The sequence below is a fragment of the Octopus sinensis genome, linkage group LG7 (assembly GCF_006345805.1).
Source record: "Octopus sinensis linkage group LG7, ASM634580v1, whole genome shotgun sequence".
Classification (NCBI taxonomy): domain Eukaryota; kingdom Metazoa; phylum Mollusca; class Cephalopoda; order Octopoda; family Octopodidae; genus Octopus; species Octopus sinensis.
Genome location: NC_043003.1, coordinates 21,840,576 through 21,867,307, shown reverse-complemented (window position 1 = coordinate 21,867,307; position 26,732 = coordinate 21,840,576). Strand labels below are relative to the sequence as shown.

The window sequence follows — 26,732 nt, the reverse complement described above, 5'->3', positions numbered from 1 at the left end:
AAACCAACCAACACATCTGAGTGACGCATTGAATACGATAGTCTCTTCCTTTTGAAGACAGTAAAGTGTAATCTGAGCAAGGTTTGGGTTTTTTTTCTTCAGCAGGCTGAGTGACACACACACACACACACACACACACAGGCTTCATTGGTGGGTCAACTCAGTTACATCTTTTTATTTTATTTTTTACTTACTTCAGTCGGCCATGCTGGGGCACCACCTTGAATTTTTAGTTGAATAAATGAACCAACCCCAGTACTTTTTTTTAATCCTGGTACTAATTCTATTGGCCTCTTTTGGTGAACCACTAAGTTGCAGGGGCACAAACACAACACTGGTTGTCAATTGGTGGTTGACACAGACAGACACACAGACAGACACACAGACAGACACACAGACAGACACACAGACAGACACACACACATCAGTTTCCATCTACCAAATCCATTCAAAAGGCTTTGGTTGATCTGAGGCTATAGTAGAAAACACAGGTAGACCCAGGAAGACATGAGATGAAGTAGTAAAGTATGACCTTCAAACTTTGAACCTCACAGAGGCAATGATTAGTGACCGAGACCCTTGGCGATATGCTCTACTTAAGAAAGCCCATCAAGCTAAGTGCACCCATGCTGGTGGAACAAAGATAAAAAAAAAAATCAACCTTTGAATGTTGGGCCTCAGGGAGGCAAAATGGCTGAGTACCTTTTGAGTGTTGGGCCTGATGGAAGTAAAGAGAGTTCCTTCCAAGCATTGGGCCTTATGGAGGCAAAGAGGCCAAGTTACTTTCAAGTGATGGGCCTCACGGAGGTAAAGTGGCTGGGTTCCTTTCAAGCAGGCCTCATGAAGATGAGGTGGCTGAGTCCCTTTTGAGCATTGAGCCTCATGGTGGTAAAGTGATTGAGCTTCTGGGCCACATGAAGGCAAAGTGGCTTGAGTTCCTTTTGAGTGTTGGACCTAACAGAGGCAAGGTGGCTGAGTTCCTTTTGAGTGTTGGGTCTCAATTGTTTATTTTTAGAATGAAATTGTAAGGTAGATGTGAGAGGCCAGATACAGCCAGTTTGAACATAGAATTGGTAAAATATTTAGGCTAGATTAAATGCTAAAGGGCTAAAGCAATATAGATTAAAACTTATCAAAAGTTCATTTTGATTAAATGTTACAAATACCAATCTGTTAAAGTTATCTTATTAAATTCTTTGCCATTTTCATAATTAATTGCAATTACCTAAATGAAATGAGGGTATTCTATTTCAATTAGGAATATAGTAATGAAGGGGTTAGAGCTCTAAGTTCAATGGTACCCAAGCAGGAAATAACCAAAATCTTAAGTTAATAACAAGGTCGATCTTTTAAAATTTTTCATTGAGGAAAGGACACAAGAAATTGTGATAAATAGGCATTCTTAAAGGATTTTTGCAAGTGAATTTAATAAGTTCCTATAAAAATTCAAAAGCAAGCTTCCTTTATAGCTTAGTAACACAAATTCACAAATCACATACTGCATAAATGAATGCAAATTACAAAGCAAATAGAGTAAAGTCTCTTGACTAAGCTGACAATATGATACTTGCAACAGAGCTTTTATATCTTATCTACTAACTGTAATATGTGAGTCAATGAAAAAAACTTGTACGTTCACTCAACCTACTAGAAATAGCTAAATTTCTCTTCAGCCCAACTATGCTAAAAAGACTTTTTCAGATAATTTATCTACATTATCTTATATAAGATGGTCATGAGTAAATTGTTTGGATCATAGGTCTACTTGATAATATCTGACCTGGGTCAAACAACTCAGTGCACTATTTAATATGTTATGTTGACAAGATCTTTATCCATGGAGGAGGAGGGAGATTGATTTGACATTAGTGATTGGTACTTATTTTACTGTCATAAAATAGAGCATCAAGCTGTGTTTCATTGCATCAAAATGTAATTTAGTCATTTGATAGAGTTAATATCAGGATGGAATAAGTACTGGAAGTTAGTGGATATAATAAACTAAAACCCCTTAACCCTTTCGTTACTGTATTTATTTTCAGATGCTCTGTGTTTCTTTCAGTTATTTTAAATATAACAAAGAATTTAGTAAAATAACTTAGTTATCATTAAGCTAGTGTTAGGAATATAAATTGCAACTAAAGTTTGGTGGTATATTTTGATGCAAAACTTACGAAAACAAGACATTTGTACTAGAGCCAGAGCCAGTTTTGGCCAGGTTAGTAACGAAAGGGTTAACCCATTAGCATTCAAACTGGTGACATCCGGCCCAGATATCCTACCTGCTTTATGTTCAAACTAGCCATATCCAGCCTATCATGCCTATTCTGCAATGTCAATCTAAAAATAAGCAATCACATCATCGAAATCTCAAAGCTACAAGATAATGCATGATTAATTGAAAACAGTGATTAAATAAACATTACATTTGATAGAGTAATCTGAATTCTAAATAGTTAAAGGTGGGGACTTGGGATTGCCATCGTTTAATGGCCAAAAGCAGTAAATAAATCTAAAAGTGAAACTAAAAGTGCTTAGTTCAGCAATACCATTTCTACTGCTCCACTGCCTTAGTTAGACCAATTGTGATGGAGATATTACTTCTTTAGCAGAGCTACATTTGTATATTAAAGGGAGAACAGGATACTAGGAGGTTTCTATCTTCAGTACTATCATTTCTACTGCCCTTATTGGACCAATTGAGACTGGAGTCTTAGTTCTTCAATACAGAGCTACACTGGTATATAAAAAAAAAGAGGGAGAGTAGGGGGTTAGAATGTTACTATATTTCTCCAAGTCATCAGCAAAATAAGAATCAAATTTTGACAGTTGTTTAGGCTCTGGTTGTGGCTTATAAACAGGCAATAATCAAAAGAAAACAGGAAATACAATACACACAGCCATACACCCTATCAGTACTCGCACTTCTTCAAACAGTTTACAAGAGTAAATAGGACTTTCTAACATGCAGATTAGATCTTTTCCTGTGACATTAGTAACACGAGCTAGAGTAGATTCCAAACTGAGAAGCAAAAGAACTTACCAACAGAACTTTTATGCTCACTATATACTTCCATTATTCAATAATAAAACGATGTCAGGCTAATGAAAATTATGTGATAACACAATATATAATTGTTATCAAATGAACAAATTGTGTTAACTTATCAGTTACAGATTGTTTAGGAGGAAGACAATTGCAGTGAGAGAGAGAGAGAGAGAAAGAGACGGTGACAGGCAAAATGAAATAAGCTCGTTATAAAATTTATTATGTAAACATAAAATACAAATTTGCCGATTGAAGATGATAACACAGAAAGCAGAATAGCATCTTTGCTTCAATTAACCTTTTGTCTGTCAAAAGTAGTTTAGTAAGTTTATTCCAAATGTCCATGGTTGTTTTCAGACTAAGTTAGCCCTTGTTTCACATGTACTGAGTAATATAAGCCCTTGTTTCATAAATCCCAAGTTATTCTTTTAGAAAAAAAAAAGAAAAAAAAAGGAGGGGGTTGTATCATATGATGCCTAGATTCCAGGGAATGTAGCAAAGGGCAAAAATAAATAAACAAACAAAAAGCACAGTAACGCCTGTATGAATAAGATCAGGATATCACAAATAAAAACCAGATTCTGAGGAAAATATGCTCTGCATAACAAAATTGATTTATTGTAATTTGTAAATTTATTTAAGTTTGTATACCACAGTGGCCATGGCAAGATGAGTTTCAAAAGTTGTACTTTTGGACAGAGAAAAATTTTTTGTCACTTAAGGTGTTTCTCAGAACATCAAGATTTTCATCTTAACATTCAAATTTAAGAGAACTTGTAAACTTCATGACAGTTAAACTGGGGTAAATCTATAATGCATTACTATTTATATGTTGTATGGTAGCTGAGCAAGTGAGCTGAGTAAAGCTAGCCTCAAGCTAAAATTGTACCAGACTATAAAGCAGTAAGAATCCTGCTTTATGGGTAACATCCTGCTCAAGGACAAATGATATTGTGGAAAAAGAAAAATGTTATGAACAAGACAATTTATTTCCCCCTCCCTCCAGCTGTCACATCCTGGAGGTTCTATGAGGTGAACGGTAGGAAGGTCATCAGTGATTATGATTAATGGGTACCTTAATTAGCAAGTGAATGACTATGGTTTTTTTTTTCATCTAATTTATAAGTAACTGGTATCTAAGCCAAGAGATGATTCAGCAATTAAAAAGACAAAACCGATTTTGCTTCAGAAATTGTCTTATGTTTTTTTCAATTTATTAGTACAAATTAAATATTAAATATTATGGAAAGAAAAATGAGTAAAAAGGAATAAAATGTTGCATGGGAGTCACAGGTATGCTAGTTTGTTTCTAAGGGTAGCAGCTTGTCAAAAGATCAAACACTCGCCAATATAGCAAAGGCAATTTTTACTAATCCCCCTATAGACACTATCTGGAGGTACAGTTTACTGCATTAACCCTTTCGTTACTGTATTTAGAGATGCTCTGTGTTTCTTTCAATTATTTGAAATATAACAAAGAATTTAGTAAAATAACTTAGTTATCATTGAGTTTGTGTTAGGAATGTAAATTGTGACTAAGGCTTGGTGGAATATTTTAATTCAAAACTTATGAAAAGACATTTTACCACAGAGCCAGAGCCGGTTTTGGCTGGGTTAGTAACAAAAGGGTTAAGCAACCAAGCTATTTTATTAATTCCAGTCTTTGGACAGGATGGCTATGCTGGGAGACCATCTTTAAATATTTTTTGTCAATTATATTAACTCTGCAGTACTTAGTCTGGCACTTATTTTCTAAATTTATATTTGAACTGATAAGCCCATAAGGGACATAAATTATTTGTATCTGACCAATTTATTGGTAATCTCTCTCTACCCCCATTCATACGAGGTTCAGCACAGTTTCTGTACATCAAATTTCACTTATAAGGTATTCATCAACCCAAGATGATGATAGAAGGTATTTCTCCAAAAGATGTTGTGCAAAGATTGAACCCAAAGACATATGGCAGCATAGAGAACTTCTTAAACATTCAGCCCTACATGTTATTGATTTTTAACATGGAACATCACATATTTTAGCAAAGGATAGTCAAGTTAAATGTCCCCAGGACATGAAGGTTGAAAGACCAGGTTGATTCGTATAATTAACCAATGTTTTGTTGACCCAATGTTGAACACAAATGCTTAGGCTTCAGGCAAAAAAAACAAATTTTTAAAAACCTTATTGACCTTAGCAAAGTATTCTGGTGAAAGAATGTTGGATGCTCTATTATCATTACTTTCATCCTCCTCAGTTACGTGACTTTTAGAGGGCCCTCTGCAACTTTTTGTTTTGAGGCCCCATCCCTTCAATCAAAATTCATAATCTACATACCGTTTATTCATAGTTATATTTTACTTAATTCTATCTGACGTTCAATATTTCATATTATCTTAAAGAACATCTTTAAAAAGTATAAGTTAAATTTATTTAGGTCTATTACAAATAGTTTAATTCTTGTTCAACATCTTAACCAAAGTAAATATATGACTCACGTACTTTGATCTTAACATGGGGGCCCCCTCAACTGTGGAGGTCCCCTGTGACCACAGGGGTTGCAGGGGGTAAACAACGGCCCTGCTTTCACCTCTAGTATACTTTTGCACAATAAACCACACAGTGGTGCAATTTTAGCATTAGTGTCACAATAAAACAATTCAGTTTTTTTTTGTTTTTTTAAACTTTTCATTACATGAAGAAAATGTAGTACAGAAGTCCTCCTTGATCACTATTCTTAACATCAGAACATGTTCTATTAGATCTCAGACAGAAAAAAAAAGGTAAGTAATAAGCTAAAATCATTAGGGAATTAAATAATTCAAGAAATGACATCCGCATACTACTGTTTCGTTGAACACCATCAGCAAGGTTTTAACATGCTGTAATGGTAGGAATGCCCTTCTTGGAGACCAACTTGTAGATGTTCAAATTGAATTGTATCAATTTCACAATGGTATGTGAAAGTTATGGGCACTGCTAATATCGTCTGACTAAAACATTTAAAATATTTTACATGAATCACTAAGTAAATATACACAAAATCTATATTTATAGTAGAAAAATAAAATTGTTTAAATATTTATTTTGAAACACTATGTATATGATGACAAATAGAAGTTGAGCTGCAATGAAACATCTATGTGGTTGCTTATTCTGCTAGAAATAGCAGTCATATCTTAAAAAGATATTTAAAATGGTATGCAAAAAAAAAAAAAAAAGACACATTGGTCACAGTTGAAATAGTCTTTGATCATAGGTCTCTGGTCAAAGCTGACCTGAGATGAAACAAGGAGTTGAGTCAATAAGAAAATCTAAGTCATTATTCATCCTGTTAGAAATAGCAACAAAATCACCTCCAAATCACACCCTACAGCCTTGAAAATAATGAACATGTTAGTCATAATGCTCTTTCTGATATACAAAAAGATAGCTGGAATGCCCTTAAAGATCTGCTTGATCAGTGATAAGCTACAGTTAATCAACTATATCATTTGAATATCAGTATACCCAATGTAGTGAGGCGGCAAGCTAGCAGAAAATATAGCACAGCGGGCAAAACGCTTAGCAGTATTTCATCTGTATTTTACGTTCAAATTTTGCTGAGGTCGACTTTGCCTTTCATCCTTTCGGGGTGAATAAATTAAATATCAGTTCTGTACTGGAGAGTGGGGGAAGTCAATCTAATCGACTGGCTGCCCCTCCCCAAAAATTTCAGGCCTTGTGCTTAGAGTAGAAAAGTATACCCAATGTACTGAAGATTAGTTTCAAATTTTGACATAAAGTCGTTAATTTTAGAGTGATGGGGCAAACCAGTTGCATCATTCCCAGTGTCTGGTACTTATTTTGTCAACCCCAAAAGAGAAGGCAAAGCTGACCTCAGGGGAATTTGAACTCAGTGTACAGAACTGGAAGAAACGCCAAGTCTTTTGTCCAGTATAGTAATGATTCTCTGCATGTGTGTATGTATGCATATACACATGCATTATATATATATAAACAAAGAATATAATTTACATATTCCCATGAATATAATCTACATTTCACCTGAGCATATACAAGAAGTTTATTGTTGTGAAAGACGAAATACAAAAGTGTATAATGTTTATGGGATTTTTTTTTTAATCAATACAACCAACACTTGAATACAGCAAGCTTGTTTTCTCATACAAGTTTTCCTTGTTTATTTGCAAATACCAGGAACTGAATATCAGTTACCAATCAGATTCATATGAATTACTTATGAATTAAAGCTCATTGTTTTTAATTCATGAGGACGGGAATTTTCACCAACGTCAGCAAATGACCAAGTAGACTAATTGGGAATCCCAGCTTTTTCCTCCCCTTCTTAGCAAATGATTTTCTTTGTTCTGCAATGTCTAGAGGGCATACCACCAGAAACATGTAATACAGCAGTTGTTGTGTAACCAGATAACATTAATAACAGTTACACTACCAAATCACAAGTCAAGCAGTCTTATGATCAACGGCAGTTCAGCCTGTGGTAATCATGTCTTAGGAGTGGGGCAATATCTAGATCTATATTTACCCAAAGTGGGCCTTTACATTTTTTTGCTTAACTATCTAGCATTCAGATTTTTGTCAAATGTATTGCTTATTTATTTACATTGCTTTATAGCTTCAAGACTTCAATGGAGTGTTTGTATATTTTTAGAATGACATTGTAATGTAGGTGAGAGATTGTCTCTGGTCAGTTGACATAAAACTGGTTGAATACATGGGCCAGATATGGCCAGATTAAATGCTGAAGGGTTAAGACAGGAATGTGATCAAAGAGGAATTTTGGTTGCTATTTCTAGCAGGTTATGCAACAATGTATAGTCTTCCTCACTTAGTATTGTTCAGCACTAGGTCAGTCTTAACCGAGTACAGAATTATCATCAAAAGCATCTTAATATTGACCATCAGGTATTTTGGACTGAGCATCCTTAAAAGAAAAAAGCCTGTATTGTGCGATTACAGAAAGGAGCAGCTGCTATTTCTAGCAAGTCAGATGACTATTTATAGGTCTCTCTCACAGAATTGTATAGCTGTTTGTAGTAGTGATAGCAGGGTTTGTCAGGTGATTTTAATTAGATATGTGACTTGGAAGGTTAAGTGAGGTTAAAGAAAGTACATGTTTGTATATGTAATTGTATAAGTACCTCCTACCACCACTTGCATCACCACCATCTTTATCACTAATTAAATGTCTACTTTTGATGAACAGCCTACAGATATTTTTTTACATGATCCTATTTATATCATTCAATATTTTTCTTTTTCTATTAAATACTTAAACACTACCCCAGCTATCTTCTAGTTAACCCTTTAGCATTTAATCTGGCCATACCTGGCCCAAATAACTCATTTTATGTTTAAACTGACCAGATCAGACCTCTCACACATACCCTACAATGCCATTCTAAAAGTAAACAGTCACATCATTGATGTCTCAAAGCCTTGCGATAATACCCGATTAATTCAAAACGGTCATCATCATCATCATTGTTTAACGTCTGCTTTCCATGCTAGCATAGGTTGGACGATTTGACTGCACCTGACTCCAATCTGATCTGGCAGAGTTTCTACAGCTGGATGCCATTCCTAACGCCAACCACTCCGAGAGTGTAGTGGGTGCTTTTACGTGTCACCGGCACGAGGGCCAGTCAAGCGGTGCTGGCAACGGCTATGCTCAAATGGTGCTTTTTATGTGCCACCTGCACAGGAGCCAGTCCAGCAGCAGTGGCAACAGCCACGCTCGAATGTTTTTTTTCATGTGCCACCAGCACAATGTGAATAAATAAGCATTACATTTGACAGAATAATGCGAATGATAAAGGGTTGAATAATTCTTTATGTTGCTCTTCAGACTAGTCATTCAATAGCATTGTTGCTCAAACACTGTTTTTTTTGAAGTTGCAGAATTATTAACACCCTCCAACACCACATTACACTTCTGTGTGATACAAGTGTAAAAATTCTGGGCCTTTCAATTTTCACTGGCTCACTCTCCAGATTTTCTATAATATTCATATGCAGGCAGACAGGCATGGCTGTGTGGTTAAGAAGTTTGCTTCCCTACCGCTTAGTTTCAGGTTTAGTCCAACTGTGTGGGACATCATGAGCAAGTACCTACTATAATCCCAGGTCAACCAAAGCCTTCTGAGCAGATTTAATAAATGCAAACTGTATATGTATGCAAGCAAGGGTGTATCTATGTCTTGAGGTCATGTGATAATTCTAAATGAGTCTTACTGTCATGCATCTAAATCATCATCATCATCATCATTTAACGCCCGCTTTCCATGCTAGCATGGGTTGGACAATTTGACTGAGGTCTGGCGAACCAGATGGCTGCACCAGACTCCAATCTGATCTGGCAGAGTTTCTACAGCTGGATGCCCTTCCTAACGCCAACCACTCCGAGAATGTAGTAGGTGCTTTTTACATGCCACCAACACGAGGGTCAGTCAGGCGGTACTGGCAACGGCCACACTCAAATGGCGCTTTTTATGTGCCACCTGCACAGGAGCCAGTCCAGTGGCACTGGCAACAACCTCGCTCGAATGTTTTTTCACAAGCCACCAGCACATGTGCTAGTAAGGTGACGCAGGTAACGATCACGCTCGAATGGTGTTTTTAATGTGACATTGGCACGGAGGCCAGCTTGTTGCTCTGGCAACGATCTCACACATATGGTACTCTTAGCGCTCTACTAGCATGGATGCCAGTCATCGAATTTGATCTAATTTCCAATCTTCAATGGAAATATTACCTTGCTTAGAAACTGGGATGTGATGGTAGCAGGGGGGACATCCTGGTCATAAAAAGTCTGCCTTGTTGAATTCTGTTTGAGCTATGCTAGAAAGAAGAAGTCAACATTAACATGATGATCCCCCATCACCACCACCCAAGGTGGGAGATGTTACAGTCTCCTTTGAAATATAAATACAGACTTACACCATTGATCTAAGCAAACCAAGGGAGAATATAGTCCTATGTTGAATCCAACATCTATCAACTTCTCAGTTATTTCACAGATGTAACTTAAAGAATTTTTTTTTTTTCAAGGTAGACTTTAGATAAACAGTAAGCTAATAGGAAGATCCGTTTCCTTCTGCACATCGCCAGAAAATACACCCTTTTAGAATCCCTGTATTAATTATAGTGAGCTGAAGGATTAAGAAAAATGTCACAAGTTGAAACAGTGATTCACATTGCTGAAATAGCCCTTAGTAGAAAGAGCCATGTATCTCATGTCTAAAGACATTGCCCATTCTACTAAGCACCATTTTTTTTTTTTTTTTTTTTATTAAATGCCCAAGTCAGAAATGGAAAGGAAGCATTCATGATTTTTTTACATGCCCCCACCACCAAGATTGGTGGAAGGAAAGGAAAAAAAAAATTACTTGAAGGCCACATTTGCAAACTGTAAAAAAAAAGAAACCCAGCAGTCAGGTGGCCTGGTTAATCTTATCAATGTATAATAAAGTCTGCAGCTGCCCAAATTGATAAGCCACTGGTCTAGTGACCAAAGCAGTGACAGTTTATATTCCATCAGACATTATACTGTTCCTGGCAGAGACACTTAGCTTTCATAGGCACAGACCCACTCACAGCAAGTAGTTTAAGCTCACAACTGTATGCACACTATAATTGTTGTAATAGCTTGTTTCACCTTTCGTCAGCACAAACTAGACACACCTAGGATGAAAACCATTGAAGCTGACTATGCCAGCTTTTAAATGTAAATGTGTACACCAGATGACATAATACAATTTTTTTTGAAAGAGGATACAATTTGAGTAATATTTAACTAACAAAGAAGTTCTGCCATTGGCTTGATTTGTAGTGTTTTTTTTAAAAATATATATACTGGGTATGGAGGAAGAGAGAGGACAGCGCTCTTGGCCTTCACAGGCCCTCTTATACCAGTGAGACTTGGTGCCATTAACATCTGGAGGAAAGACAAGGAAAGAATCTTACAATGTCAATATTCTGGGAAGGAAGAACTGGGTATAGTGATTGGTGTGGGACATGCAGAGCAAGTTGAACTCATCAAAGGGTTATGAGATGAAGAACAAAAAGATTTTTTTTTATACACTCCCACTCAAATTTTATAGACATTTGGCATAAAGCATAATGAGTAATGTTAGTTTCTATAACCCAGCAACGTTCACAGGTTATATATTTTTAAAAGTGGTGGAAAATGACAAGTTGTGATGATGAGGTTTTTGTCAGAAGCCCAAAAGTATGAAAAGGTGAAATTACTTTGACTAAGAATCAAAACTACATTGCAGGTTTAATTTCTCAGAAGCTTAACGTTTAGACTACAACACTCAACACAAAGTAAATACTAATACTGAATTTTTTTCACTAGCATGAAATCACCATTTTATAGAATACAATCAACTGAATTGGTGACCCATAACAGGCCTGCTGTTTATTTTCTTAATTCTTAAGAGAGATCCCCAATCAACTCCTGTGAGGTTTGAACTCAGAATGTACTGAAGTGAAATTATATACTGGGAGATATATCTATCAATACTGAAATATTTATTCTTCTTCAGCCAATAAATGAGCCTCTAAGTAGTCACTTAAGTTACTGAAATGGCAACCAAATACTCCTCAGATTATACCAAAACATTTTAGTAAAGAGAGACATTGTATAGTGTGTCTGATGCACTGTCTCTGGGAGTTGGAGGATAAGATGATCCTGGCTGAAACATCTTAGACAATGTCTATTAGGGTTGAATGGCAACTTATTTTCACTGATGCAACAAAAGAGTAGATTTCTGCTAATCACTGAGTCTTGCTAGAACTTTGAAGCTATGACACTGAAGGAGTTAAGACCAATAAAGAGACAAGCTGTGGTAAAAATATGATAAAGCAATTGGTTTTTTTTTTCTTCCTAAGAGATCAGCACTAACATAAATAAAAAATACAGGAGAATCAAAACCATAGTGTTGCCTCCAACCTTTGGCTTACAGATGTATTGTCGCCTCCTTCAGGCTTTACAACCATCACCACTACTACACTGGCCTCTGCTTTTAGTGTTGACTGGTCACATGCCATCTTCACCTAGGACCATCCAGTTCCTCATCTACATTGCTTATAACCTCATACTTGCACTAATCACTAAGCTTAATTCTTCCTCTGCAGAACATCAGTTCTCTGAAATCTTCCCCACCCCCACCATGCCTATAGGTATTTTTTCTTGTAGTCAGCCTGCAGTTGATTCAAGAACATCAACTGCATGACTTCACTGCTCTTGGAGGGCCTCTGAAGACTGAGTACATTCCCTTCCTTCAGACTAAACCATGTAAAAAAACAAAAAAAAAAAAAAAAACTTACAAATAGTTCACATCTTGCTGTAATGTATACATCAGTAAAATAATATATTATTAACTTTAGTTAAGTTATACTCCTTAACATTTAAATTAGTTTCTCAACCACTTGTCCCCACAAATCCTTGCATGGATAAATTGTGTTTTGCTATAATTTTATCTAATTATAAATTTACATATTGATGGGATATTTTTACAGTTGGCTATTCTTCCTGTCACTGCTAATTTAACTCTGAAGCAGGATTTAGGCAAATAGCGTAATGGACCCTGCATAAAATAACAATTGCTACAGTAATTAGCATTGTAAATGTTTAGTTTACAAAATGTTGTGGCAATAGACTGAACTCTATTATAAAGATAAGAAAGGATCCTTCTGAAATATAAAAATATTTGTTTTTATCAAAGCTTATGAATCATACAGGGTAATGACCCAGTGTTATTTTCGCAAGCTTTAATAAAAGAAAGAAATTTCCAGAGAAAAATGTTAGGGGAGACGAACATCTAAAATAACATGCAGGGAAAACAAGTTTGTTGTGCGTGTGTGTGTGCATGCGTGATATTAGTGGTGAGTATAAAAAAATTTGAGTGAACTGGTTAGTGTGTCAAAAATGTGTCCATGTCACAAACTTTGATAAGTGTGTAGAAGTGTGTGTGTATGTGGAGTAGGTTTACATACTTGTTGATAACAGTTTTTGACAAGTACACATGCGCAAAAGCAAGCTAATTAGTAATTATTGTATCAAAATTTAATACTGCGATCAAGTTAATGTTCTGAGAATCTCCAGTGTTGGAACATTTCCTGAAGATGAACAAGTCTGCTAAAGAATGTGTGGTTGCTTTGTATCGTTCTCTTGAAAACATACAGTCGATCAAAAGAATTTGGATTAGTTGACTACATTAATGAAAAGGCTTTGATGCCATGCAAGAAACGAATAGAAAAACAAATACACTGAAAGCTGAAGTCCATGACTCATAGTCATGGTCAGTGAATGTTTGTTCCTTCTCGAGCCATGCCTGGCTCATAAGGGCCGGTTTCCCGGTTTCTGTGGTGTACAGGTTTCCCACCTGGACGGGACGCTGGTCCATCGCAGGTGAGCTGCAAGATGCAGGAGGAAAGAGTGAGAGAAAGTTGTGGCGAAAGAGTCAGCAGAAGTTCGCCATTACCTTCTGTCGGAGCCACATGGCGCTTAGGTGTTTCGCTCACAAACACACACATCGCCCAGTCTGAGATTCGAACCTGCGATCCCTCGACTATGAGTCCGCTGCTCTAACTACGAGGCCATATGTCTCCATGGTCAGTGAATAAAGAGTTCAAATTTCAAATAATGAATGGACTTCCAGTTACATGAATATAAGTTTCTAACTCCATTGTGTGACAGCATTATTAATACATTAGGTACTGTAAAAGGTGTCCCAACTCTGCACTTTGGGGTCATATCACAACGAGATAATTCCATTCATTGTACATCCTTCATGATTCAATAAAGTAGCAGGGGTGATTTTTCACTTCTTTCTTTGAACTGGCAGTGAGCTGGTTGAGTAGCAAAGCCATTCAAGCTTATTGAAGTAAAAATCTGCTTCTATCAAACTACACTGTTCTCAAACTGATGAATGTACCAGGGGCTCCTCCACCCAAATATTATCAATTTTTTTTTTTGTCCTCTCCCCTTATTAAGAAATAAACAAAACAGAGTGTACATCAGCATAATTCTTTCTTTGCCATAATGATGGACAAGTTTAAGATATTTTTTAAAGCATTTTAATTTTATTAATTACCACAAGGTCCAGTCCTCACTGCAGTGGTACCTGGTGTACCTCAATGACCCTGAGAATTATACCAGAAGAGTGCAAACTAATATGGTTAAACCAACACCCATTGTTAAGTGACGGTGGGGGCAAACACAAGATGGGCTTTCACATATTTTCTGTCTGTCAAATACACTCACAAGAAATTGGTTGGCTATGCGCTCTTGTAGAAGACACTAGTCCAAGGTGCTACACAATGGAACTGAACCCAAAACCACGTATTTGCAAAGCAAACGTCTTAACCACATAGCTCCACATTACCGATATTTTAAGAGGCAAGGGTTATATTCACCCCAATAGAGTCTTTGAACATATGGTGAGGTGAATATGTCCTCAGCTCATGGAACTTTCAGTAAATTGGAACCAAGTCAAATTGTTATTAAATACATGCAACTCCAACTAAATATATTGAACACAACTTTCGTTTGTTCACACATTTGTGTGTGTTGTTTTCCTAAAGTTTCTTACGTGTGAGAGGGAATGTTGAAAAAGAGTTCCATTGAAAACATGAAAAATAAACAAAAAATATGAACAAAACAGTTCCATAAACAACCAAAGCAAAAATCAAAGTTGGTAAAAAAAAATTTTAATCATTAAATCACAGAAAATATTACATTTCTCTCTAAAATAGTAACAGGATTCATCATCATCGTCGTCGTCGTTTAACGTCCGCTTTAAACGATGATGATGATGAATCCCGTTACTATTTTAGAGAGAAATGTAATATTTTCTGTGATTTAATGATTTTTTTTTTTACCAACTTTGATTTTCGCTTTGGTTGTTTATGGAATTAACGGGATTAAGAAACTGAATTCGACAAAGAAAAACTTTCAGCAACAGAACAAGGATACGGGTCAAAAATGAATAAAACTGGTATTTCAATTAAGTAACAACACAAACAGAATCATCAACCCAGAGCAAATATTCTTGTTTTCGGAACACCATGGGGCATCTGTCTCACTTTCAGGGTAATGTTTCATTGTTGGTATACAATCATCAAAAGGCGTTACAGCCGTGGCTCTCCCCTCTTTTTATATAACTAACGCTACAAAACTCCTAACACCCACTTTCTTTCCATTTTCTAATTCAATAAAGTTTGATGTCAGGAAACTCTAGCTGCCGTTCCTTACAAAACAAGCGATGGCATAGAGCAACAGTGGAGGAACTGAGGCCCGCGAACCACTCCAAGATAATATTGGGTTTCACTACTAATTTTACCCAAAAACTACGCTAGAAGATTCAGGAACAAAGGAAACACACAATATGTAGTATGTGCCATGTAGCTACATAATGCACTACATATATTTTCTTAATTATAAGAATTACATCTTTGAGGATCTTGAACGTGGTGTGTGTGAGGGCGCGCGTTAATTTGGCCACCCCTGGAGTAAGAGCCCCATAGGATTTTTGTTTACAGTTTGAAACGTCAGACAATGAACAAAGGGTATGAAAGGATTAGGATGATTATATGGGCACAGATAGATGCGGAGATACGAATTAGCTTACACGAGAGAAACTACAATGATAACATTGTTATAATCGCTGGGGTTTTTTTTGTTTGTTTTTTTGGTTTTAGTCATCACTGTGAAGGCCATACTAGAGCACCGCATATGCTAGTTGTGTGTATGTATAGTTAATTGTGTACATGTACGCAAAAATGCTGAGGTGTGCAAAGCTAAAGTTGTTAGCACAATCCTGATTAACTGCAGAGACCCGTCAACAAAAACAGTATAAGAATTGTGACCATATCTAAGATAACATTATACTATGTCTTCTTATTTAGGACACTACTAAAGATCCGACTCCTTTCTACTAGACAGGGCGACCACATAGCGGCTGCTTGAACTATGTGTAAGGGCAAACGGTAAATTCGAAAAGCTCTCTGCCAGTAATTTCGCGACTGTTCGATTTTCGGTTCAAGCCACTTCGCATACAATGAAAATACAACTAGGAAGAGCCAGCACCCGAGCCCTCTTTCCTTAAAGAAAAAGAAAATAGAAAGAGAAAAGGCCTATATCGTAAGTAAATAAATAAATAAACCTCCAGTATTTATTCTGCACTAAACGTGTAAGTGTCAAGTTAGAGATCCAGACTGGTTGCTTCTAACCCAAGCATAGAACGAGTAGATCTTATAATCAAAGGCATTCCAGCTGCGACCATCTGTCCTTAGGGGTTTTAGCATTAAATGTGCCTTAGACGCAGGGAAATTTGGCAACTATCGTATATGCATGTTGGGGCAACCATACAAAGGCTTCCTCGTGTTGTAATCCTGTCAGTAGTAGGAAAAACTAAGTTTTTCTTTTCTCCACCACCGATAAAATATAAAAATTCAATTCAACATAAGTTAGATAAAATATAAACAATTTTAAGCATGCGTTTCGCACAACCTTATTACACATACACAAAATTTTATATATATATATATATATATATATATATATATATATATATATATATATATATATATATATATATATATATATTATATGAGGGTGGTGTGTAAAGTAAAATGAATGATGTATTGACTGAAGGGGTGGGTAGAAAAGGTAAGAAGTGGCGTGGTTACAGGAGAGAAAGTGATAAACAAAGACCAGGTGGTTGTGTGGAAAGACAGACAAAGAAAGCTAGACGGTGTTAGCTTAACAAAGAAATGGTTATTTCCTCCCACCGACTAACAAAAATAACAAAAAAACAGAAGCGATTTCCTACCTAGAGATGAAGGCCGATATTATTTACAAGACGTGGGGAAGATGTGATGTTGTGAAGTGCATGGCTGTTTCTTCATAACGTCATTTTCATAAATACACATCTAAATATAGTTCCCAATCAACTGTTTCAATGTTGTTGTTTTCGTCCACAATACAAAGATTAAACAGATAAATGTATGTCGATACAGAAGCACAATTAAAACATGTTGACTGGTTCCCTCTTTCTTTCACTCACAAAGTGTCTCTCTCTTCCTTCCTCTCAAGCGAATACCCCAGCTCTCATTCTCTTTCCATCCTTTCTTTCTCTCTCTCTCTCACATGGACATACGTTTAGTCACACCCCCGTCTCTCTCTTAGAAAGTTTCTCTCTCTCTCACTCACACACACAAGTAATAAGTAAACACAAACCTGGCTGGGTGGAGAATATGATAAACAAGTATTTTCCAGTGCTAACAACGATACTATCCAGAAGCAGTAATAGATGGTAGTTGTGGTGGTATTGAAGGTGCGGTGATGGACGATGTCAGCTATCGTTAGACGTACACATCCCCCAATCCATCGGTCGTTGAATTCTCGCCCAACACGATTTTTTTCCTTTTTCTTTTCTTTTTTTGAGTCATCTACGTGAAGTCTCGTGACATCAGTAGTGTTTTATTTATATATCACCGCTATCAAAACAATACATAAACACTTTGCTATCACCTACTTCATAAGTACACCCATCGCACTCGTTCTTGTAAATAAAGTCACAATCACCACTACCAAGAGTGGTATTTTTTATATCCTAAATACAAATACGGTAGGATCATTATATATATATGGAGGCAGAGAGAAATAGTATATATTATAGCGAAGTGACAAATTTCGATCAAGCGAAATTAACCAATTTGTGAAAAACTCCCAAGAGTATTTAAAACCCTGAAAGCAGATAAGGGAAGCAACTCCAATAAGGTCAGTTGCTCGAAATATTTGGACAATATAAAAGATAAAGATAGATGGTGGATCTGTACTTTAAAATCAACTGGCGGAAACTCTCAGCTAAACTTATTTCATTTAGTTGACAAAACACACACACACACACACCTGAGTTATCTAAGAGACCATAAGTCAGGAAAAAGATGCACTCGTATATCTGTCAATAGAGTGGGTATTTTTTTCCCAAAATGTACAGTAATTATATATCCATCAAGGCTGATCTTATCAATCGGTTTCGCGCAAAGAACACAACTGTGTGTTAGGTAACAACCCGATTATATAACGCTTAGAGTTAGCCGGTATGGGAAGAATATTCGGTTAACTCCATATCGACTAACTCTGATGAGTGTAAGGTTATATAATCGGATTGTTACCTAACACTCCATTATATTCCTTGCAAGAAACCGATTGATAAGATCAGCCATGATGGATATATAATACTGTACATTTCGGATATTATACACACATAATTACTCTTCAATCTTTGAAGTGTCGCCATGCTAGGACACTGCCTCAAACTTTAACTGAACGAGTTTGGAGAAATACACAAGAGTATTATTAGAGAGAGAGAGAGTGTGTGTGGTGTGTTTGTGCGTATACACAATCATGGGTGCGTTATCCTTGGCGCGCGAAAGAGATTAGACCGAAGAGGGAGTTTCAATGCTGCTGCTGATAAACCTGCAAGAAAAGGCAACCAAATTTTTCTTAAATGATACTCTACATTCTTTAAAAACAAAAAAGGCATGTTTCTGGTTTCCAACACGTAAGAAAGAAGAGATGGTCACGGCTAGAATGTCAGTGATCATTGACACTTGCCCAAAGTGCCACGTACTACAAGACTTGGGCCAATCAATGCCTTGCGCCTGAATTTAGTAGACGGAAACTGTGTGGAACCTATCATATGTATAGGTATGTCCCCAGACTACTTCGAAACAACCCGTGTTGGCTTATTTCCTCGTAACTTAGTGGTTCGGCCAAAAAGAGCCCAATCGAATAAGTACCAGACTTGAAAATTTTTTTTTTTTTTAATAAAGCCCTGGCGTCGATTTGTTCGACTAACCTCTTCTAGGCGATTCCCCAGCATGGCCGCAGTCTGATGACTGAAACAAGTAAAAGGCGACGGGCGAAATGCTTAGCGGTATTTCGTCTGCCGCTACGTTCTGAGTTCAATTTCCGCCGAGGTCGACTTTGCCTTTCATCCTTTCTGGGTCGATAAATTAAATACCAGTTACGCACTGGAGTCGATATAATCGAATTAATCCGTTTGTCTGTCCTTGTTTGTCCCCTCTATGTTTAGCCCCTTGTGGACAATAAAAAAATAAGAAACAAGTAAAAGATAAAGATATTGGAGATTCTCAGAGTTATGACACAAACAACAGAAAAAATTCAAACTACTATACAATAAATCTATCACAAGTTTATGCGTCATTTTTAAATATTCAATAATAGGCGTAACCAGGAATTCGACTAAGGCGCAAGTGTGACTGTATGGTAAGAAATTTACTTCTCAACCACGAGGTTTTGGATTCAATTCCATTGTGCAAGCAGCACCTTGGGCAAGTGTTTTCTGCTATAGGTCCGGGCAAACCAATGCTTTACGAGTTGATTTGGCAAACGGAATCTAAGAGAAGCCCGTCGTGTGTATAACATCACATACGCAAATGCTGAGGTCGATTTGCTCCACTAAACCCGTCGTAACGGTGCCACAGAATGGCTGCAGTCCAAAGACTGAAACAAATAAAAGATCATTTAGCCATCGATTTTGCGAGCTGTAGGGTGGAGTTCGACACTTACATATGTGAAATATATCGAACCAGCGAGATATCTATGCAGAGATTCATCTTGCTAGAGTTAGCAGCTAAATCAAAATCAAATAGTACTACTGTTAGATACGGGAGCGCACATTAAACAATATATTGTTAAATATTCATTAAAAACGATTGTATGATCATAGATAAAATAGGTAATTTGTATTTTCGATGTCCTGATTCTCAAAATTTTTTGTTCTGCGATCCAAAAATGTTATCACCCTCCGTTAAAAAAGTAAATATATTTCAATTTGCCAGCAACATTGAAAACAAATTAATTTCCCTGTGATAAGGAGGTTTAAAGAAAAAAATTGTCAATTTGTAGCAGGTGTTATCTATCACAAAAATCTCGAGCAGTTGTCAATTTACGTCTCGATTCTTCATTGAAATTCTTTATCTCGCTCTTGAAGTAAACATAAATATTTATTAGAAAACTCGAGGTGAATTTAAAGTAAACAACAGATTTTAAGTCTTTCACCGGGAAATTTAAAACATGTGTACATACAGCTTGTTACTCTTTTTGTTCACAGAAACATTAAAGGAAGATTGTCCTGGCATGCTTCACGAACCATTAACCACTCAGAGGACAAGTCCTTACATCATTCCTCTGTACACGAAGAAAGTTTACAATAAATCTTTAAATCAATCACAAACTAGAGCTTTGTCATAATGGCTAGATTGCATATTTATTTGTGACTTGATTAAATATTGATCTCGAATTTTGGCATAAAGCCAGCTATATCGATGGTACTTATTTTACAGAGTACGAAAGGATGAAAGCAAAGTCAACGTTGGCGGAATTTGAACACAGAATTAAAAAAAAAAAACCGGACGAATGCTGCTAAGCATTTTTTCGGGTGTACTAAAGATCCTGCCAGCTCGCCGCTTTCATTAAATATTTATATACAATACAGCATATTTTAGAAAATAGAAGTTAAACAGTAGTTTTCAAAGCGAAGGCGATGAGTTATATTGTTCGATCACATATCTGCTCGATCAGGACTTACTTGGGGTTAAACGAAATTACGTTGACAATCGTTATTCAAACATTAACCACCAAAAAGAAAAACTGGCTGAGTAACACAACTACACTATTAACAGTGACCTCAAACAATTGACAGAATTGCAGATTCTAAAAGCTAGCGAGTTGAACCCTACAGCAGAGCCTCGTCGCTCAGCTCCGTGAGATGGTTTCTCATCCTAATACCATCACGGGTGTCCTGTTAGCTTAATATGGAGTCCTAATTGTTTCTACTTAATTTGTTCTTAATTATAAAGTGTCATCGTATTACTATTTAACATTATGCAGAGAAAACTTGTACTTAATCCATTTTATATTGCTTGAATGCTGTTCAATTTATTTAAGTATTGTAAATAAGTAAATGCAAACGTTTCGGGTTTAAAAAATAAATAGAGACTTATGTTTGTGTGGTCTTTATAAATGCAATACGCAGTCCACCAAATGCTGTTGTCAATTATTTAACAACTCCACACTAAAATTGCTTTGTATTTTGTGCCAAGTGTCTTAAAGTGCTGCAGTCCAACTCTGTACCACTGTTACGACTGTTGCGCATAAAGAACATGTAACAATTCGGAAAATAATTTGAAGAAGTCCTATGAATTTAACTAGATCCAGTAAGCTTATAGGTTGTAAAATCTCGATGGAGAATTCACCAATCGATAACTTAAGAACCCGTAACATAACAGGAATAGATTGATATAAGGAATCGCAACCATACATTTATTCCTAAAATATCTCTAGCGTATAACTGATGAGTTGTGTTTAAAAAGAAAAAAAAAAATGTAAGATTCCTTTGTTGTAAATTATTGTGCTTGAAAGGTAAAATTGACTGTTAGAACAAGCAGACGACCGACAATGCTTTCCACGTCCGTGAGGCGATAGTCACTTCAGGCGAGTGGTTTCGAGCTCAGTCCCACAGCGCGTCACCCCAGTCTTCTATTATAGTCACGGGCCAATCAATGCTTTGTGAATGAATTTGGCAGATGGAAACTGTGTGAAAGCGCGTCGTGTGTGTGTGTCCCACCACTTGTCAACCAGTGTTGGTTTGTTTACGTTCTCGTAACCTAGCGGTTAGGTAAGAGATATGAATATAATTATTGCCAGACTTCAACATAAGTATTGGAGTCGATTTGTCCGACAAAACTTTTCAAGGAGGAGCTCCAGTATGGCTGCAGTCCAGTGACAAGTAAAAAGAAACGATTGCACTTTATTTCATTGTTCTGTTTTAAAACTTAGAGAATCGCAAAAGTTACAAAAGAGAGAGACAGACAGACAGACAGAGAAAGAACAAGAGCTACACATCCTACTGTACAAGGATGGTAATTAAACAATTCAAAGAAACTGTGTTCTATATAATCGTTCAATGTGCTAGAATCAAAAAAGGAACCAAATCTCTCTGAAATTACATCCTACGAGTTTTAAAAAGGAAGGAGATCAGTATCAAGAATAATGCAGTACTGGAGATGTTTATCTTAGAAAAGGAAGAGAAAATGATTTTCGTTTGAATGAAAGAAATGATTTAGGTTTAAATGCTTCTGATTATAGGTCGACTCAAATCAAGGGTTCAGCTGGGGTTAAAACAACAACGTTATTAGAAGGAAGGTTGGAATGAAGGTTTCATTCCTTTTAAATATATAGCTATTTTTGTTTTAACATTTGGTTTGCGGCCAAGCCAGGGCACCGCCTTGAAAGATTTTAGACGAACGAATCTACCCGAATTCTTTTTTTTTAATTACGGTTATTATATGTCACTTTTGTCGAACCTCTAAGTTACGGAGATGTAAACAAACCAACATCAGTTGTCAAGCCGTGGGGGTGTGACAAACACACGACGGGCTTCTTTCAGTTTCCGTCTATCAAATCCACTCGCAGAGCTTTGGTCAACCCAGAGCTATAGTAGAAAACACTTGCCCAATCTGCACTGGCACCGAACTCAGAATCGTGTGGGTGAGGAGTAAACTTCTGACCATACAGCCAAATGTTACAAACTAGTGGTTTGAAGATTCAACTTATTTTCTCTTCCGGTCTGGTTATTTAACCTAATAATCGTTTAAGTACTAGGAAATACCAATGTTAATAGACATTCTGTATATTTAGGTTAATAAATTAGTTTAAACTATTTTCGTGAATGTTTCTAAAATTTCATATTGGAAAATATTTTTAAAATTGTTATAAAGGGCAGAGAAAGACATTATTTTTAAGCAACGGTGAACGACTAATTCGACAGTTGAATCCTGAATTTGCTTGAAGTCTTTCCGAGTTTCGATTTTTAAAAAAAATTAAATTCAATATAATTATCGCCGTCTATTGACGATGTCCGTACAAATAATTACGAAACAGTGACGATATAAACAGAAACGAAATAATGGATAATAGGAGATATAAAATATTGTTATCGGGAATAACTTCCATTACAAACTTCGAAATTAATTGAGGAATAAATTGTTTCTGCCTACTTTAAGTCTGATTAGAGGGACAGTAAACGTAGCATGATGTGTGTGGATCGTACGGTGGTCACTTCAGCTAAGTGTTTGCAGGTGTCGAAAGTTACATTATACTTAAGGAAGAGGACGGCCAAAATCTATATATAAAAAACTGTAGTTGTGTGAGTGTCTGTCTCCTACGATTTAGATTCCTAACTCCTCCCACATTTTGCGGTGCAGTTTAACCAAATTCGGGTATCTTACAGTCGTGATTAATATCGAGCCCGTCTGGCTATTAGCGCGCGTCTACGATGAGTCTACGATTTTAAAAATAATTTAACATCATTTTTTATTCCATTTTAATGTATAATTTTTCGTGTGTCGATGGCGGCGGAGTTGGCGTCCACGCTCAAACACCTGCACCTGTGTTTGCTTCTCCCCCTTCTTCCCTCCCTCGTGAAGCTGTGGGGAAGGGAGTTTAAGGAAATCAACGTCGTAATGCGTTGTCAAGGAGACCAGCGTTCTTTTAGAACAACGACTTCATGGCTTGAAGACACCAAAACAGAAATGGCTAAGAAAGCCCGAATTGGCATCTATAAAGGAAGTAACTCTCTAAAAATGCTTATATAGTTATTTCCCTTACAAACCCGAGCAACGCCGGGCGATACTGCTAGTATATGATAAACGACTGATTAAAAGGTGTCCTCGTCTTCTACCCACTCGCCAGACAATATCTAACACAGTCCTTTCTTTAAGTCAGTATGGCGTGATTTAAGAACATTTTCGCAGCTATTTCTGAAGGTCGAGCCACCGCCTAGAAACTTACCTGATTTGTCATACATTTTCTGAATTCTTTGAACTAAATAAATACTTCCAGTTATTAATTTCATTCACGTATCTTAAGCTAACCGATACCAGGTTTGATTTAAACCTTGTGCGAAGAAAATAAAAAAAACACTTTGGCTTCTCGTCTGGTATGTTTAATAGACTTAAGAAATCTGTCTCCTGGGTAGATTGAATAGTTTTCTGTTGTACGTAGAATAAAATTTATGACTGATGACAGTTCTCTTATCAGATATTTTTATTTTCTATATTTATAAGCAATTCGGAACATTTGTTTGGCTGCCAGTGTCAATTTCTCTTCGAATTGATTTCATATTCAGTGTAATGATACACTTTTACGGGCTAATGAATGCCATAAAAATCATTTTCGCTATAAATCAATAAAAGAGTTAAAGTGAAAATTTTGGATAATTTTAGCCAATCGTAAACCACAGACACATTCATGCCTCTTTCGATAGTAACAAGCGGAACATGAGAATTCTTTTGTCTGCGAAAAAGTACGCGTTGACAAATACATTGGAACAACTTGTTGCTAAAGTGTTCTGTTTTATCCACCTGGAAATTTTACGAATCTGTTTGATTATGGCAGCAAGCTTTGGTAACCCCGTTTCTATGATGGAGACACTGAAAACAGAGGAGTATGCTGTGTCGTACCTACAAGAAAAGGGTGTTATACCCAAATGAAACTTACGTAAAAAGAAGACGCATGTTACGAGTACAAAAAACTTAGTGGGAACGTGTACTGGCGATGCTCGCGCCGAGAATGCATGGAGTTCGTGTCAGTGAGGAAATACATGGTTTGAAAGTGGCACCCTTCCTCATAGGTTAAAGAATTGTCTGGTTTTGTGTTCATGTACTGGAGATGAACCATTGCACAACAGTTGAATATGATAGCTATGTTAGGGAAATATGTGCGAAGGACTTGCTCCGTCATCCAATTCAAGTTGGCAGTCCTGGAAATATTGTCGAGATCGACGAAACAGTCTTCTCAAGACCTAAGCACAACCGAGAAAAGGTCCTACATGAGCAGTGGGTCCTCGGAGAAGTGTGTCACGAGACCAAACAGGTTTTTTTTTTGTATGTGGTGCTATGTCGGAATCGTGACACGCTGGAAGAATGCATACGTCACTAGATTCTTCTAGGAACCACAGTTTTCAGCGATTTGTGGATGGCGTATTCTCACATTCCTGAAATTGGTGGTTACAATTTTGAGCACAGAACGGTGAACCTCAGCGTTGGGTTTGTTAACTCGAAAGATGGTACCCACCTATCGCATTAAATGCATATTGAATGCTTCCAACTACAAAAGACGTGTTGTTTACACGTTTTCCGCATTAGGAATACAAATATTGACAACACCTGCTATTTTCAGGATGTTGAAAATGTGCAGTCGCGCACGAAATGACAGCTGGGTGAAAATGATCAAACTTTAAACCGCCATTACTTTTTAAAAGCATTTTTCTGGGAAAAGTGAAGTAGCTCCGGCAATTCAGCTTGGAAAACTACATTAATGTTCCAAATTTTAAAATTTTCGATCAACTTTTTTTTTTAAATGCTAGCAGCCAAACAGGAAAGGTCCAGCAATTCAGTTTTCCAGATCTGTGTTATTTGGGAATAAAGTGAGCCGATAGAAAGTGTCCGAATTCCAATACTAAAATGAAAGAACTGGAAAAGATGGAGATAAGTATTGTACCTAAAATATTTTTTCCTTCTTTCCCAGTTTCTTTGTAATCAAATTGTGATTGAGTAAATAAAGTCAGTTGATAAATCACTATATAATGTGGGGGTCCCAACCGTATTTCTAAACAGAATGTAATAAAACAATTGCGTATAAGCTGGATATAACGTTATTGAAGCAACAGGACGTGATGTTTCAAATCTGTGTGGAACAGATTTGGCTAAATGAACTAAGTTTTCAAAAAAGAAAATTGGAATGATTATAGTTGAAATGCCTTTGGTCATGAGATTGAACTTGAGCTAAATAACAGTAGAAAGGGAAGTTTCGATAGTATAGTCCTGGAGAAACAAGATGGCTCCGAATGGAAAGTCTCTGATAATCGGTTCGCAGAATCAGAGTTGATGGAAGGGCGAAAACAGGGATAACATCAAGAAAGAACAGATGACATAGTTCTAAATAAACAAAGCCTAGTGACAGTGGTGGAGCAACGAGATGGTCACTACTGGAAAGCCTTTGATAACAGGTTCGCTGGATCAGAGCTGACATGGGGGTCAAACAACAAATTTAGTACTGTTTGGGAAAACAAATATAAAGAGTATAAGAGAAATGAGGAGGTGGAGAGCTTGCAGCAATTAATTAGATATCTTAACGTACAATTAACAGGAAAATACGTTTACAAAATAAATAAGATGAATAAGGTTTCGGCTACAGGCACAAGGGCTAAAATTGTGTATGTGTGGGGGGAGGGGAGACTAGTCGATTACCTAGATCCCCCACTGCTCCACTGCAGAAATGTGAGGAAGCGTGATAAGGGAGGTGACTATAATGGAAGAGAAAATAAAGTTGGCGTTTATAAGATGATACTGTTTAAGAAAAAAAGAAAAGAAAAAAGGCCCCAGTTTTTAAAGAGGAACGAATAGGGAGAAATAAAAATGAAAGGATTTGAATATTTAATGCGTTTTGCGTCTTGAAGTCTTGCAAGAAAAAGTGAAACGAAGCGAGTTCTTAAGGCATCGAAAACGGCGGTGTGAGCTGCATAGCGATTATCTGCGCATCGGTGTTTCCCCGAGGTT

General features: G+C 36.7%; 1 protein-coding gene across 7 annotated transcripts in view; it reads right to left on the bottom strand.

Moving 5' to 3' along the window:
* The window catches only part of LOC115213883 (mucolipin-3), a 112,683-nt gene that overhangs the window by 41,651 nt on the left and 44,300 nt on the right, over positions 1 to 26,732 (bottom strand). Inside the window, exon 1 of one of the 7 annotated variants that reach the window (XM_036504630.1) lies at positions 17,320 to 17,639. The exons of 5 other annotated variants lie outside the window; for them this stretch is intronic. The gene's annotated coding sequence lies outside the window, so the exon portion shown is untranslated. Of the gene's footprint in view, positions 1 to 16,912; positions 17,152 to 17,319; positions 17,640 to 26,732 lie in introns of those variants that run through there. One more of the 7 variants, XM_036504629.1, reaches the window with a different exon arrangement.